Source organism: Aegilops tauschii, chromosome 2 (assembly GCF_002575655.3).
Source record: "Aegilops tauschii subsp. strangulata cultivar AL8/78 chromosome 2, Aet v6.0, whole genome shotgun sequence".
NCBI classification, from domain to species: Eukaryota; Viridiplantae; Streptophyta; class Magnoliopsida; order Poales; family Poaceae; genus Aegilops; species Aegilops tauschii.
This window is the reverse complement of record NC_053036.3, coordinates 365579368-365587881: the sequence shown is the minus strand read 5'-3', so window position 1 is coordinate 365587881 and position 8514 is coordinate 365579368.

The window sequence follows — 8514 nt, the reverse complement described above, 5'->3', positions numbered from 1 at the left end:
CGAAATACAAAGTAAGACCATTTTGGCATTTTATCTTGCGTCCTGTAAGTGCATCTAGTGCCCCTTAGTGATTTTGGTGTATTGAAGACTTATAGGTTAAGGGACTAATGTGTTTATCAGTGTACACAGGTCTATAAGTCTATGAGGAGTTTGATATATACAGAGAAAGTCGACCCCTAAAAATGAAGTTCTTTGACTGAAGACTTTGGATTTCTGAAGACTTTGAAAGTGAAGAAATTGGTGTGACCTTGAAGACTTGGTATTCATTCGAGGACCATGAAGCGTGAAGACTTTTGTTTTCATAGTTTCATTTTCTCTTTCTTGAGTCATAGGAAACACCGTACTGTTAAAGGGGGTCGAGGAAATACTAAGGAAAAATTTCCAAGTGAAGCTCAACTCAAAATCCTACACCTACCAATCCCTTCGAGTGAAGCCATTGGAAATCTCATACAGTTCAGTCAATTTCTTCAGTGACAGAGACAAAGTTCTTCTAGTCTCTGAGGAATTTGTTCTGACTAAGGAGTTAGGAATTTGCCAGTGCGGATTGCCTACAAGTGAGGAACATGATAGCCCTGAGGAATTTGAGCCTCAAATATCGGACCGTTGTTGTGCTACGCGCCAGCTGTCCCAAAATATCTACCCACCTAACGGTCATATCATTGAAGGGTGTTTATGTCTTATCATGTCGGGCTGCTCCCTAGGCTATAAATAGCTGCCCCCTACAACCACTAGCTGGTTGGCTGCTCCGAGAGAAATTGACACTTGTCATTTGAGAGCATCCCATCCTCCGAGGACTTTTAGCGAAAATCATCAAGTGAGGAAAACCCAAACCCAAACACCTACAAACCCAAAGTGATTGAGCATCACTGAAGAGATTGATCCTGCGTGGATCTGACGCTTGTTACCTTTGAAGACTGTGCATCTTCCAGACGGTTAGGCGTCATGGTCTAGAGCATCCAAGAGGAAATTGTGGATCGCCGAGTGACCGAGTTTGTGAAGGTTTGGAAGTCACCTGAAGACTTACCACGAGTGATTGGGCGAGGTCTGTGTGACCTTAGCTCAAGGAGAATACGGTGAGGACTGTGTGTCCGAGATTGTGTGTCCTCGGGTTTAAATATCTAGCCGCTCCAACCAGACGTACAACTGTCACAGCAGTTGGAACTGGTCTACCAAATCATTGTCTTCACCCAGCTTACTGGTTCTATTTCCTCAATTCTTCATTTCCTCATTACTGTGTTGTGTGCTTGTTCATATCTGTTTGAAGACTTTGACTGAACACTTTCTCAATTTCCTCAGTTCAATTTCTTCAGTCTGTTGTCTTCATCCTGTGTTTACGCTTTTTATACTCTGTGTTTGTCTTCATTTCATCATGATGACCAAGCTTGTGTTTTGTTATGTTTACATCTGAGTACTTATTCCGCTGCAAGTAGTTCTTCGCTTAGGAATTTCCTCACCCGCAAATTCCTAAGTGAAGAATTCATAAAAATCGCCTATTCACCCGCCTCTAGTTGATATAACGTACTTTCAATTGGTATCAGAGCAAGGTACTTCCTTGTTCTGTGTGATTTTGGTTTAACCGCCTGGAGTTTTAGTTATGTCGAACGTAGGTATGATCACGGTCTCTGCTGGGTGTCCTACCTTTGATGGGACGGACTACCCCTACTGGAAGAATAAGATTCGAATGCATCTTGAGGCAATTGATAATGATCTCTGGTATGTTGTGGAAAATGGTGTTCCCTCAGTCACACCTTCTCTGAATGCTGCTGATGTGAAGAGATTCAAGCAACTCGATTCTCAAGCGAAGAACATCATATGTGGCCATCTGAGCAAAGGGAAGTATGGAAGAGTGAGAGCTTTGAAACTGCTAAGCTTATCTGGGATAGGTTGTCCAAAGTCAATGAAGGAGTCTCAACACAGCGTGACTCTCGGGTTGACGTTCTCCACAATCTCTTCAACCGCTTCAAAAGACTCGACAATGAAAATGTTCAACAAACCTTCGATCGCCTCACTGACATCTCAAATGAGCTTCAAGCACTTGGTGCCACTGACATCATCGACCATGAGGTAGTGAAGAAATTGCTGAGATCGCTTGATTCCTCATTTGATACTCTGACACTGTTGATACAAGAATGTGGAGATTACAAGTCACTTGATCCCGCTTATATTCTCGAGAGGCTAAACACTCATGAGTTCCAGCTTGCTGAGAAGAGAGATCTCTATGGTTCGAGTTATAGCAGATCACGTGCCCTGAAGGCCAAGACAGGTTCTGAATTTGAAGGTGAAGATTCTGGTAGTAGCCTTGGTGATCCTGAAGAACTGAGCCAGGATCTAGCACTGCTCGTGAAGAAATTTCAGAAGTTCTCAAGACGTGTTCGCTTTGGAAAATCCTCAAGGAGCAATGATTCCTCATCCAGTGACTACAAGAAGAGGCTATGCCACAAATGCAAGAAACCTGGTCACTACATTCAAGATTGTCCTCAGTGGGAAAAGGAATCAAAGAAGAAGAAATACAAGGATTACAGTTCTGATGACGCGAAGAAGAAGAAGAATCTTCAAAGTCTTCATCATCAAAATCCTCAAAGTCCTCATCTCACAAGAAGAGCAGCTCCAAGAAGGCTCGGGCATTCATTGGCAAGGAAATGGACTCTGAGGCTGAATCTGAGGAACATGCGGAAGAGGAGGCATCTGAGGAGTCCGAGTCAGGTGTGGCGAGCCTAGCTCTCGCTACTGCGTTCGTCAGCAAGTCCATCTTCAACTCTGAAGAAAATGGCTTCACCAACAAGGCTGATGAAGGCAATGATGACTACGCTCCCACCTATTGCTTCATGGCAAAGGGTGCCAAGGTACTCAAATACCCCTCCTCTAAATCAAGTGAGGATGAATCTGATGAAAACCTCAAGCCTAGCTACTCTAAACTTGCTAAGATTGCTGTGAAACAACAAAAGGCTTTTGAAAAGGTTCAAAACATGCTAGACAAAAGTGATGATATGTTGGGTGAAGAAATGGATCGCCCTAAAACCTTGACTGAAAATCTTTAGAGACTTCAGTCTAGGTTTGACAACCTTCAAGGTCATCATAACACTCTCTTATCTGATCATGAGAATCTTTCTTATGAATTTCTTCAAAGAAAGCAAGATCTTGAAAAGCTAAGAGTGAGTTATGAAGATCTTCAGAAGGAGCGCGATTCATTACTTGCTCAACAAATCAGCGCTGCTCAGGAAGAATTCATTCCTCCATGTTTGAATTGCATTGAACGTGAATCTGCTAATTCTTCACCTGAATGTTCAAATGCTTCAAATGTTAAAAATTCTTCAACTGTCTCTGCTGTCACTAATTCCTCATCTGAGGACATTGCTAGTATCACTGATGATGCAGGGCTGAAGGAATTGTACATGACAGACATGTACAAAAGCCTCAAAGGGCATCAGGCTCTTTGTGATGTGCTTAAAAAGCAGATCCTCAACAGGAACCCTAGGAAAGAGGATATTGCCTTTGACAGGAAACTTAACGCTGATGGGACTTACTGGAAGCCTGAGTAGTATCCCAAAACCTCTTGGGTTGCTGCAAAGGGACCTCCAGTAGATCCATCTACTTTATCTGGCTTTACATGTGAATCTCCTCATTCTTCTGATGAGTCATTTGACTCCAACTATAAACTGTTCAAGAATCAGAATGGTGAAGTGTTTGCTAGATATGTAGGTACTAACTGCAGGAACGGTTCCCCTATGAAGAAAATCTGGGTTCCCAAAAGGTGCCTTGAAAGTCTTCAGGTGAATGTCCTCATGACACCACCTATGAAGAATAGGAACCCCAGATCAAATTCTTCATATGGACCAAATTCTTCATATGGATCCAAGTCCTCATACGGACCAAATTCCTCACGTGGATCAAATTCCTCAAGAGGATCAAAGTCCTCATATGAACATCATCGTGCTAATCCTTCTGTTTCGCAGGGAAGAGCTAAGGGCTATGAATATGAGCATTATTCTTCTAATCATTATGTTCATAAGTCCTCGAAGAATTTCTCTGCTTATTCATATGCTTACCCTAACTCCTCTTATGTGAAACAAAGTGGACTAGCTTCTATGCCACCTTTCTCATATGGAGCTCGCAGAGTGATGAACTCTTTGCCACCCCTTCAGATGTGGTGGTGAAGAAAAAGAACTAATTTCTTCTGCAGGGTCAAGTCTCCAGACGTACTTAAACGTCTGAAGAATTTGCTGGAGACCTGAAAATGCCTGAAAGGACACAAGCTAATCATGAAGAAATGAATCCTCATTTCTCACGTCCTAATACTGCTTTACCTGTTTTATTGCTTGATGAAATTGATCTGATGAAATTGATGTCATATTCTTCACTGATGAAGTATATGAGTTCGTAAACTGCACTAATTCATCTACAGGATGATCAACCCAAAGCAAATGAGTGGGTCCTCGATAGTGGATGTACAAATCACATGACTGGTGACAAGAATCTATTGATGCATGTTCCCTTATCTCCATCGCATCTGAAGCATATCATCTTCGCTGACAAAGGCAAAAGTCAGGTATTGGGTCTAGGTAACGTTGCGATCTCAAAGGATCGACACATGGACAAAGTCATGCTTGTCGAGTCCTTAGGATACAACCTCATGTCTGTCTCAATGCTTTGTGATCTTGATATGGTTGTTGTCTTTGGCAAGTATCATTGTGCTGTGATCTTGGAAGCTGACAATTCCAAAGTCTTCGAAGGCTTTAGGAGAGGAGACTTGTATATTGTTCATTTCTCTACAGGATCTCAACCAGCTGTATGTCTACTTGCAAAAGCTTCAGAAGGCTGGCTATGGCATCGACGACTTGGTCATGCTGGCATGAGGAATCTGCACACGCTCGCGAAGAAGAAGCATGTCATTGGCATTGAGAATGTCAAATTCCTCAAGGATCACTTATGCGAAGCCTGTGAAGCTGGAAAGATGACCAAGGCCAAGCATCCAGCGAAGACAATCATGACTACCACTCGACCATTTCAATTTCTTCACATGGATCTCTTTGGTCCTAATCATTATTTAGCAGTTACAAATGATGCATCTCTATATGGCTTTGTTATTGTTGATGATTACTCTTGTTACACATGGGTGCATATTGTCACTTACAAACATGAGGTGCAGGAAGTCTTCAAACGATTTTCCTCGAGGGCTTCAACCAACTTTGGTGTGAAGATCAAGCACATCAGAAGTGATAATGGAACTGAGTTCAAGAACTCTGGTCTTGATGACTATCTTGATGAACTTGGTATTACTCATGAGTTATCTGCTCCTTATACTCCTCAGTAGAATGGCGTCGTGGAGTGCAAGAACAAGACACTTCTTGAGATGGCTCGCACTATGCTTGATGAGTACAAGACGCCTCGTCGCTTCTGGATTGAGGCAATTGATACTGCGTGCCACATCATGAACAGGGTATATCTTCACAAATTCTTCAAGAAGACTGCATACGAACTCCTCACTGACAAGAAACCCAATGTAAGTTATTTCAAAGTCTTCGGTGCTAAATGTTGGATCAGAGATCCCCATCACAACTCTAAATTTGCACCGAAAGCACATGAGGGTTTTATGCTTGGTTACGGAAAGGACTCGCACACCTACAGAGTCTTCAACAACGTTGTTGAAACTGTAGATGTGCAGTTCGATGAAACTAATGGCTCGCAAAGAGAGCACATACCTTCTGTGTTAGATGAACGGTCACCTGAGGAAACTATCAAGTTCAAGGCTACTGAGGATGCCATTCCTACCGAAGAATCAGCTGAAGAAATCATTCCAGAACGTGAAGAACGTCACGCTGAAGCACCTGAAGAAAGTGGTGCTGAAGAAAATGCTGATCAAATTCCTCGATGACAACCCGCTCATCCTCGCGTTGCAAACGAAGTGCAGATTGAGAAAATCATCGGCGACATCAACATTCCAGGTCCTCTCACACGCTCAAGAGCTTCACATTTGTCTAACTTTTGTGGGCACTTTGCTTTCGTCTCTATCACATAACCCACTAAGGTAGATGAAGCATTTCTGGAGCCTGAGTGGATTCAAGCTATGCAAGAAGAATTACATCAGTTCGAGCTCAACAACGTCTGGGAACTGGTAAATCGTCCAGATCCTCGCAAGCACAATATCATTGGCACAAAGTGGATCTACCGCAACAAGCAAGATGAAAATGGCCTTGTGGTGAGGAATAAGGCACGGCTTGTAGCTCAAGGCTACACACAGGTTGAAGGAATTGATTTCGATGAAACTGTTGCACCTGTTGCTAGACTTGAGGCTATTCGCATATTACTTGCTTATGCTAACCATCATGATATCACTTTATATCAAATGGATGTGAAAAGTGCATTCCTCAATGGTAAGCTTGAGGAAGAAGTATATGTTGCTCAACCCCCAGGTTTTGAAGATCCAAAGCATCCTGACAAAGTCTTTAGACTCAATAAGGCCCTCTATGGCCTCAAGCAGGCCCCTCGGGCGTGGTATGATACTTTGAAGGAATTCCTCATGAAGAAAGGCTTCAAAACCGGTTCACTTGACCCAACTCTTTTCACTAAATCTTATGATGGTGAATTATTTGTGTGCCAAATATATGTTGACGACATTATCTTTGGCTGTACTGACCAACGTTACACTGACGAATTTGGTTATATGATGAGGGAGGAATATGGAATGTGTATGATGGGAGAATTGAAATTCTTCTTAGGTCTTCAAATTCTTTAACAGCGCAATGGCATATTCATATCTCAGAGAAATACCTCAAGGACCTATTGAGGAAATTCGGCATGCAAGATTGCAAAGGGGTCAAAATTCCTATGCCCACAAATGGCCATCTATGCACTGATGAAAATGTGTCAGGACCCCGATTCCAAGTCACATCGATCTAGCCAGTAACACCTCATATCACTTTGCGGCCTCACGCACGTTATTCCTATGGGTGTCGCCTTACCATGGCCCGGGACCGTTTGCGCCTTTTGGCTCATGTATATGATAGTGTCGCTAGCATCCATATGACAGAGAACCCGGGTCGACATGACTAGTCGTGAACCCAAAGTGGCACTAACTTACGGGGACATCCATACATGAATCAATATCGAGCATGACGGTCAGCAGCATGCGAATCCGGGCTGTAGCACCGGGCTAACAGGACTCCGGTGAACCGGGATGTAGCAGGCTAGGCAGGACTCCGGATGTCACCGCGTGACATTTCCCCGAAGGGACATACACAGGTACGAAGAGAATCACATGCCGGCCAGTCAAGTGTTCCAGAGCAGTAGTGCTGGGCTAGTAGGACTCCGGTGAACCGGGCTGTAGCGGACTACTATGGCTCATGGAAGCACAAGACTACATTTCCCCATAAGAGAGGCTACCAAGGATAAACAACTAGGTTGTCGGATCCCACACATACCAAGCATTTCAATCATACACACAATATGCTCGATATGTGTAAATACAACATAGCATCACAATATAACGCTACGACTCAAAGTATTTATTCATTAGGCTCCGAAGAGCCAGATATTACAAACATGGGTCTGATGACCCAACATTCAAGTCATACAAGCAATAAGCACATGCGGAAGCTTAACTTGTTTGAGTACAGACAACTACAAATGGAAAAGGCTGAGAAGCCTGACTATCTACAAGACCCTGCCAAGGGCACAAGACCGTAGCTGAGGTAATAAGCTAAACGTCGAAGTCCGGGAACTACTAGCGAGACTGACGTCACTCTACAAAACATAAAATAGGCAAACGTGAGTACAAATGTACCCAGCAAGACTTACATCAGAACTAGCTACATATGCATCAGTATCAACAAAGGGGGTGGTGGAGTTTGACTGCAGCAAGCCAGCTTTGACTCAGTGGCTATCCTAAACTATGACTGTAAGTAACTCTTTTGAGGTGGCGCACACGAGTCCACATATTCACCATATCAATACACCACTATGGATCCGCTCCCGTCTCCCTACGAGAAGGCCATCCATAGCACTCACACTTATCTTGTGAGTTTTAGAGTATCCACTTTCACTTGTCTATGAACTGTACACGCAACCCAGAAGTCCTTTACCGCAGACACGGCTATTCGAATAGATGATGTTAACCCTGCAGGGGTGTACTTCTTCACACACGCTCTCGCCACTTACCGCCATGTACACGTGATGTATCTCGGCAACCTTCAAGCGAAAGCCTGGCGAGGGTGTCGGCCATGGCCTACCTAAACACTCAAGTCTCTAGTCCAGGTTTATCGCCTATTCAGGTTCCATCCGCAGGGAGTCCGGCCGAAGTTTCCACATACGGCCCCGAACGATGTGAGCAGGGTTCCCGAGACACCAAACGGGCGCCCGGTACACCGTGCCACGTGCCTACCGCATCACAGCCCACCTCGCGGGTTAGCGCTGCGCACGCCCTCCAGCATAAGACAAACACCAGAAACTACTTGCAACTCCTGGACAGAGGACAAGGGTGGTTAAGAAGCCGAGAGAGTCAATTAAGGATCCCAATGT